The 9195-nt window shown below is 37.6% G+C and overlaps 1 non-coding gene across 1 annotated transcript; it reads right to left on the reverse strand.

The window, feature by feature from the left end:
• Positions 1-3792: 3792 nt before the first annotated feature.
• On the reverse strand, positions 3793-3865 carry TRNAG-UCC (transfer RNA glycine (anticodon UCC)). Its single transcript has one exon. It is a non-coding gene; the product is annotated as a tRNA-Gly (tRNA).
• Positions 3866-9195: the final 5330 nt, after the last annotated feature.

Consider the following 9195-nt stretch of genomic DNA (forward strand, 5'->3'; position numbering starts at 1 on the left):
CTCCAGGCAAGAATACTAGAATGGGTTGCCATTTCCTTCTCCAGGGGCTCTTCCCAACCCAGAGATAAAACCCATGTCTCCTGTGTTGGCAGGCGGATTCTTTACCACTGAGCCGCCTTAGCATTAGAGGGGGAACTATGAATATGGATGCTTCTTTTCCAAGGTGAGACAAATATGATCTGTATACAAATGATTCAGTTTTCATAAATGGTTCAACTCTGACCTGTGTGCCAGAGAAAGTGATCCTCTGCCAGGGCACAAACAGATGATTTTTTTAATCTCTCACCTCCAAATTTTCCTTTCTACACTCTACTGCCTGGTGCTAGGGCTAAGGTTGTATAAACTACATTCCAGCTTTACCAGCTGGCTTTTGAATCTAGGACACTACATGGAGATTGTGAGGCTGGAGGAGGAAGAGGAGGATACTCTTTCTTTTTTGAAGCTATTTGGCTGTTGCTGCCAGCAACAGGTCCCAGCTCCAGAACTGGCAATTTATTCCAGCTTCTTCCAGCTCTCCTAGGAGAAGCTTTATCGTACCCCGTCCTTAGAGGTCTCAGTGTCAGCTCACTTCTCTAAGCTTCTAAGTTCCAATAAGCCCAACCTCTTCACACAGACGAACTACAAACACAGATACAAATACACGCAACACTATCACTGTTTGAAAGCACCTTTGCTTTATTCGGAGAAGGAAATGGCAACCCACACCTGTACTCTTGCCTGGAAAATCCCATGGACTGAGGAGCCTGGTAGGCTACAGTCCACGGGGTTGCAAAGAGTTGGACACGACTGAGTGACTTCACTTTCACTTTTCTTTTGCTTTATTCACAAAAGTATTTTTGTGACAATAATTTTTTCAAAGTGCCTATCTGGTCACAGTAAGGCAGAAGGATGCTTTGGTCATTATTTTGATAGCATGTGTTTTTAAAATAAACAAGATCTACCTACATATTTCTTTTTTACTGTGTAGTCATGAGTAAAAAAGGTCTGATGTCCCTGATACAGGCTTGCTCTGTGATTTGCTGTGGTCTGACCCAGAGAAGGATGTGCAAGGGTGGGGAGAAAATGATCGTGGTGCTTCCTTCACTTTTGGGGCTGATGTAATCAGTAAATTTCTGAATCCTCATGATTTAGACTTGATTTGTCGAGCTCATCAGGTATGAAATACAAAACTTTTGGATGTTTTGATATTTATTAACTTCATCCAGGTCTATGCTATTTTTTTTATTTTGAGAAAATTGAGATCTAAGAAAGCTAATTATTACAAGGAAAACAGAAGAGGTAAATCCTATACCTTGATTTCACAATTAATTACCTAATGCTTAGTTAACTCTTTCTTACCCTCTAAGAGGAAAGATTTCAAAGGAATATATTTTTGTAGCTATTGCAATACTAACAAATTTTTCAATGCTTGTCTGCAACCTTCTATATCAGAAATATTTGATCCCATTTTAATATGATAGTTACATATTATAGATAACAATCAAATGCATTGTGTGGATTTTGATAAGAACAAACCACGCTCTAAAAATACATTTTTAAGATCATTGGGAAGATTTGATTATAGACTGTGTGTTCGATACCAAGGAGTCATTGTTAATTGTTTTAGCTGCAATGAATTGTATTGTTATGTAAGAATGATGTCCATAGTTTTCAAAAATGCATACTCAAGTATGTAGTGGTTAGATGTTTTGTTTTAAAATACATCAGAAAAAGGAGCAGGGAGATATATGAAATAAATATAGAAAAGTCTTGGTAATTATTGAATCAGGGTGGTAAGTAAATATCCAGTCCTGATGCTCTCTAGAACATAACTGATTTGAAATACACTGAAAAGGATTTTTTAAAAATCTTTTTTAGCTGCTCTTACATATTTTAAATTTGTAAATATTTAAAGATTCCTTGTTTATTAAGGTAAAATTTATTAAATTACTTATATGCTATATATACTTACATAGGTTTTTTCTGCAGCTTTGTGCCCCATAAACCTTGACTGCTTCTACCTCTTTATGTGATCCTATGTGATAACACAGATGGCAGGCTTCTCATTTTCTGTACATGTTGTATATCACATGCCCTTTTTTCAGTTAAAATTTTCTAGTTCAATTGAATGAAGTCATATCCCCAAATTCTTTGCTTTTGTCAAAGTCATCTTTTAATCAGTGAGCATTGTGTTTATATAAGATTTCTTGTTGTGTTGTTCAGTCGTTGAGTTGTGTCCAACTCTGTGACCCCGTGGACTGCAGCACACCAGGCTTCTCTGTCCTCCACTATCTCCCAGAGTTTGTTCAGATTTATGTCCATTGAATTGGTGATGCTGTCTAACCATCTAATTCTTTGCTTCTCTCTTCTTTTGTCTTCGATCTTCCCAGCATAAGTCTTTTCCAGTGAGTTAGCTTCTTGCATCAAGTGGCCAAAGAATTAGATGCTGAGCTTCCAAGGCTCAGACGGTAAAGCGTCTGTCTACAAAGCAGGAGACCTGGGTTTGAGCCCTGGGTTGGGAAGATCCCCTGGAGAAGGAAGTGGCAATCCGCTCCAGTACTATTGCCTGGAAAATCCCATGGACAGAGGAGCCTGGTAGGCTACAGTCTATGGGGTCGCAAAGAGTTGGACACAACTGAGCGACTTCACTTTCACTTTTCAAGGAATATTCAGGGTTGATTCCTTTAGGATTGACTGGTTTGATCTTCCAGTCAAGGGACTCTCAAGAGTCTTCTCTAGTACCACAATTCCAAAGCATCAATTCTGCAGTGCTCAGCCTTCTCTGGAGAAGGAAATGGCAACCCACTCCAGTATTCTTGCCTGGAGAATCCCAGGGATGGAGGAGCCTGATGGGCTGCTGTCTATGGGGCTGCACAGAGTTGGACACAACAGAAGCGACTTAGCAGCAGCAATATAAAGGCAAAGCAAATGTGAAAATATGTCTTTAGGAAAAAATGCAAGACACAAATATTAGTTGTTGGTCATCAACTTTGGAACGCAGAAATGTAGAAAACTTTCCTTTATGCATTCAAATTTTTTAAATGTTCCAATTATGAAACAAGGCCCAATTTAAATTATTTTAATTGAGATGTGACATCAATATTTGAACAGCTTTATAAGCCAATGGATTTCTTATCTATTAATAGACGCACTTACTATTTTCATTTCTTTTATCCTGATTTGTTTTCTAGGAAACAAATACAATTTGAGTTTTCAGACAGAACCCATATAAAAAGAACTGCATTTGCAACTGTGCACCTATATGCCCACACTGGTGATCTACAACCTGTGTTCATCTGCTTAGTTCAGTATTTTAAAAATATTTTAAAAAATATTTTTTAATTTTTTTTTTTTGGCTATGCCTCTTCCAGTAGTCATGAATGGATGTGAGAGTTGGACCATAAAGAAGGCTGAGCACTGAGGAGTTGATGCTTTTGAACTGCGGTGTTAGAGAAGATTCTTGAGAGTCCCTTGGATTGTAAGGAGACCAAATCAGTCAATCCTAAAGGAAATCAACCCTGAATATTCATTGGAATGACTGATGCTGAAGCTGAAGCTCCAATACGTTGGCCACCTGAGGTGAAGAGCTGATGTGTTAGAAAAGACCCTGATGCTGGGAAAGATTGAAGGCAAGAGGAGAAGGGGACAACAGAGGACGAGATGATTGGATGGTATCAATGCCTCAATGGACATGAGTTTAAGCAAGCTCTGGGAGATACGAAGGACAGGGAAGCAAGGCGTGCTGCAGTCCATGAGGTCGCAAAGAGTTGGACATGACTGAGTGACTGAACAGCATGGCTTGAGGGTTCTTAGTTCCCCAACCAGGGATCGAACCTGGGCCCACTCCAGTGGAAGCACAGAGTCTTAACCACTGGACAACCAGGGAATTCCCTAGTTCAGTACTTTTACTGTTACTACTTATTCAGCAGTTTGAGCCTTTGTTCCCCTCATTTCCTTGACTGGTAAAAAGCACAAGTGATTGTCAGAAGCTTTCACCAAATTGCTATTAATATCTGATGTTAGGCTCTGCTAGTAAAATATCTTCATTAATTGTGACTATAAATTATTATCAGTAGTAACTATCATAATTTCTATTATCATCTTCCAAACATAGCATTAAACATATAAACACTTGGAGTAAGGAAATAGTGTCTCCAGGGAAAGAAAGTGTTGACTGGTTTGGTCATCAGCCTTTGTCCTTTCTCCTATGCCAATTTTTACCCACTTATCCCATCAAATTTGCTCTGAGAAAAAAATCTGATAGAATAAAACACAGCAAGACATTGCTCCTATCACCTAATTTTTTTTTTCTCAAAGAAGTTTACAAATTTCCTTGCAATACATAACAGATTTTCTAGAAACTTTGAAATTTGTTTGCATATTGCTTCTATTGGCTTTTTATTGTATCCTATTTTTCAGAAGTCTGACACAAAAAAATTATGATTAAATAAAAGTGTTTAGGCATTATTCAGGGTTTTGAGTTTGTTTTTTTTTTCTTTTTCCAGCTTCACTGTCTTTTTCCACCATGGTTACCCTGATTCCTCTTCATGATGAGGTCCAGGTATAAGAAAAAGGAAACTCCTGACATCAGAGTTAAAGAGGTGGTTACCTCATGTGAATAAGTTCGTGACCTTTGAAGAATAACTGATCTCATTTCTGGACATCTCCCATTGTGGGTGATCATTTTTTGCAGATAATAAAGTTCATAATTTGGCCTCTCTCTGGGATTTGGTATTTGCCAGTATTAAAAATTGCAACCTATCGACAAGATAGAACCTATGTTCTACCCTGACTTCTGTCCTAAAATAGCCAACCCACCCTCTAGTTGGGCATCTTCTCCCTTTCACTGCAGCTTTCCTCATAGAAAATACCATTCATACGCCACTCAAGAATTGGTAGAGACCTTGGAATGTCAAACTTGAACACTCCACCCTTGGCAATGCAATTACACACTCTTTACTGAGTGGGACTCTCCACTGTTGGTGCTAGACAACTCTAGAGTTATCTTCCGAGTCACAAAATGAAAGAAGGCTAGAGCCCTTCATATCATTATCTCCTAACACATCTTATTCCAAATGGGAACCAACCACGTGTTTGACCATTTTAATGTCTTCTTCTGCCTTTTCTCTTGATTGCTCAATCCTCTGTTTGCGGATTTCAATTAATGCTCTTTCAATTACTTCCTCTTTTTTTCCTAAACTCTGCCTCATGTACCATGAAAGAAAATCTCATCTAGAATCCAAGCTGACACTTGATGTGTTGAAGGGGATTTGAAACCAAATTCTACGCTAAATGTCAGAAAATTAAGACATTTTCTTTTTCCATTCTCTTTCCATGGAAAGACTTTCTCTTTCCATTCCTGCTGTTATAGTCTGAATCTTACTCCTGAGACAGAGGGGTTGTCTTGACCTGACTATAGATGAGTTACGGAAAAATTACAAAAGAGAAAAACTCGTTAATATTTTGTCAAAATATTAGTTCTTTCAGCACTTATATGTCCTTTTCTGGTGACTAGATAGCATAAGGGTGAGGGAGGTTCTTATTTGAAGGGGAAGGTGAAAATCATTTCCCATTTTTCCAACATCATCTTCCAAAATGAGAAGCATTTGCAAGGTATAGAAATATGACCATCATGTTATATTAAGTAATAATAAGTTATGTCTCCCATTTCCACGTTTAATGGATTCTCAGGAAGACTGAAATATGCCAAGAATAGGAATAAATATTTTCCTTCTCTTATTCATCTATAATTGTGAAACCTTCAAATGGACATTTCCTGAAATTTTCCAACAAATCAAAGTTAAATTGAAAGATAATAATTGTATTATCTCATTGTCTGCTCCTAGAGTATAAGGATATGAATTATTCAATTGACTGGTCACTAAATAGATAGGCAGTTTACTTGATTATTTGGCGAAATTACTGGTATAAATGTATGTTTATAAGGAGAAAGATTAGTGGAGCTAGCTATCTTTTTGCAGTTTTGACTGTCTACATCTATGGCTTCTCTTTCCTCATTCTGCCTGGTTCTTCCAGTCTTTGTTCTGTCTCCTGGGAGTTTTTCTCTCAGCTTTATAGCAACCCAATAAACTTGTGAAAATAAGAGAAAATTGTAACAAGCTTTAGCAATGCCAAAGAACTATACTGAGTAATTTCAGCAAAGACCTCTGAAACTGCAAGATATGACACTTCGTATAATGAAGTCCCAGAAGCAAACAGAATGGTTAGCTATATATAAACACAGCCATAACCTCTCCTCTTACATGTAAATTACTTTTGGTGTTGAGGAACTCTAGGGTGAACTCATATGGAACACCGTGGGTTAGCCTTGAAGACATTAATGAATTCTCTGGTGGTAAAGAACACCTTCAAACTTGTGTGCACTCAACTGAAGGGCAAAGATGATCGCCTTTGTCCATCAACGACTTTCCAAGGTGGCTGCCCAAAGTGCTACTGAGGTATCCACTACCCATGAGCCTTTAAGGCAGTGGCAGTTCCAGACAGTACCAGTCCGAATGAGCTCTGGTACTGTAAACAAAACTCACACACACAAAAACATAGCCTTAAAAATTATATCTTGGAAAAACACACAGGGCCTCAGTAGGGGAGATGTGAGAGCTGAAATGTGATGGATGCATAGTTTTGTAATAGGACGTATTTCAACAGTACATGGGTCTGATATCTACAAGTTTATGTCCCTTGAAACAGAGCCAAATACACAACCAAGTCAAGCAAAACCCAACACTGAACTGGTAGCAAATATATAAGTTCTGTCTCATTCTCCTCATTTGGCTCATCCACGTGAATATTTCTAAAACAATGCATTAAAATTCCCTCATGGTGTAACAAAGAAAGGATGAAAAAGGCAATCACTTTAGCTCTTCAAACAGCCCCTGTCTTATGTCCCTGGTTTACAGAGGATTCAATAAACTGCATGGGAGAAGACAGTAGCACATCAGGCAGATCTGAGTTTACAACTTTACTCATCAATTTACTAGACGAGGACCTCCAGCTTCAGTCTTCCTATCTTTAAAATGAGGAAATATATTATCTAATTTAAAAGGTTAATGTGAATCTGAAAGCATATATATACAAAGTGTCTGGCACATCACTGACTCTCAGTAAAAGAGATGTTATCATCTTAATTTATTTTCTCTTCTATGATTAAAAGATCAGCCATAAAATGTGATTTAAAATTAACTAATATTGTCTCACTCTTGATCCTGAGGGCACTCAACATAAAAACAAAGAAATTTTTCAAAATATATAAAACAAATTAAAGTAATAAAATTGATCATATAAATAATAAAATTGATCATATTGTACATAAGATTGATTTCTGTTCTACATTTCAAGAGCCCGCCCTCCCCACCCCACCCCTACCTCACCAAATTTAAATCAGACTTAAGGCCATGGCTATTCAGGGATGCTCTGTGTATATTTAGACTATATGGTTTTGCAGCCAAAGGGCTTTTGAACTGAATTCTAAGCCATATTCTACACAGTTAATCCCAGTGGGAAATGCAACTGCAAACTTTGCTCAGCTCAACTTAGAGTTAAAATGAGATCTGCGTGGGAGGCAGTGCAGCTTGGAACATTCACATACAATACAGGATGCATCTTTAATGCAAAAGAAGGGCTCATTGGGAGCATAAGGCATGAAAGCTTGAAATACCAGAACTGATGTTGGGAGCAAAGCTTCCCAGTGAAAGTGGAGCTGATTTACTTTTGCAGAAAGATACTGAGGGAAGAGTACATCCCAATTTGCCCTTGAATTGGAAAGTACGTTGATTGCTTATACACCACAGCCATCTCTTAAATTCATTACCAGTAAGATTTTGGATTACCTTCAGAAGACTCTCTGACAGGTTGTAGCAATTGGATCAATCGTTGTTGCATTAAACCAATATTAATTAAATGTTTTCACCTTTTAGTGGGACTTGTGAGATCCTGATTAGCCATGACAGATCATTATTTTTGGGAGAACATGGTCAAGATCTTGCAATGAGCACTGAGATGTAATCAGGCACCAATGTATGCGGGAATTAATAATTATACTAAATTGGCTGTAATGAATAATTTATGGTGTAAATTCTTATGCAATTTGCTATGGTAACACACAAGAATATATGTGCTGTATTTTAACAAAGCACAAGTTTCCAGGAATAAAATAATGGCTAAAATAATAAGGAACCCACTTGAGAAAGAAAAGGCTTAGAGACTGATAAAGAGCAATAAGGTAAAAACACAGAATGCTATTATCATTGCCATCATTAATTAACATTCATTATTCATCCAGAGGTGCAAAGCCCTCAAACGAAACATTTACAGGTCGTAGAGAATTAATGCCTTGCCCTTCAACACTGACAGAGAAGACAGGCAGGCAAAGGCTGTTCTTTATTGCTTGGGTACTGCTGAGTATGTGGCTTGCTTTGGTTTGTTGATTGCTTTCTGGGCAAGTGAAAACATACTCAAACTTTTATTTACCCTAGTCTATCTTAACAATAAATATAAAATTAAAGAGATGCTTTAAAGAAAGAAAGTGTTGCTAGGCAGATTGTTGCCAAGTATGGGAATTTTGAGAAAGCTGAACTTGCACATTAATAAGTTCCCTGTTCTGATCACAATACCCGGCAGGTGTTGAGTGTTTCTCTGTGTGTAGCACCTTATGAATATGTTCTTATTAATCCTAAAGTCAATCTCATGAAAGTGGCAGATGAGGAAACTTATACCCTACGCAGTCAGCATGTTCACTCAGCTTACAAAATTAGTAAAACTGTGATTCCAAAGTATTATAAGGTCTCCTGAGTTTGCAGAATATTCTATTGCCTTAATATGCTGGCAAAGAATGTGGAGTTTAATCAAAATAGCTACTGCTCAAATATGACTATAAATATATAGTCTTGGATTTTTAAAATATTATTAAAATCCAGCAATTTAACTTTTTAAAAAATTCTTGAATTGTGATGAGGTTTGATGTGATGTTATTTAATAAGAATCAAAGCACTGCACACTTTTTGCTGTCCACTTGTGATGATGTATGGATGTGAGAGTTGAACTGTGAAGAAAGCTGAGTGCCGAAGAATTGATGCTTTTGAACTGTGGTGTTGGAGAAGACTCTTGAGAGTCCCTTGGACTGCAAGGAGATCCAACCAGTCCATTCTAAAGGACATCAGCCCTGGGTGTTCTTTGGAAGGAATGATGCTAAAGCTGAAA

Source organism: Bos javanicus, chromosome 23 (assembly GCF_032452875.1).
Source record: "Bos javanicus breed banteng chromosome 23, ARS-OSU_banteng_1.0, whole genome shotgun sequence".
Lineage (NCBI taxonomy): Eukaryota > Metazoa > Chordata > Mammalia > Artiodactyla > Bovidae > Bos > Bos javanicus.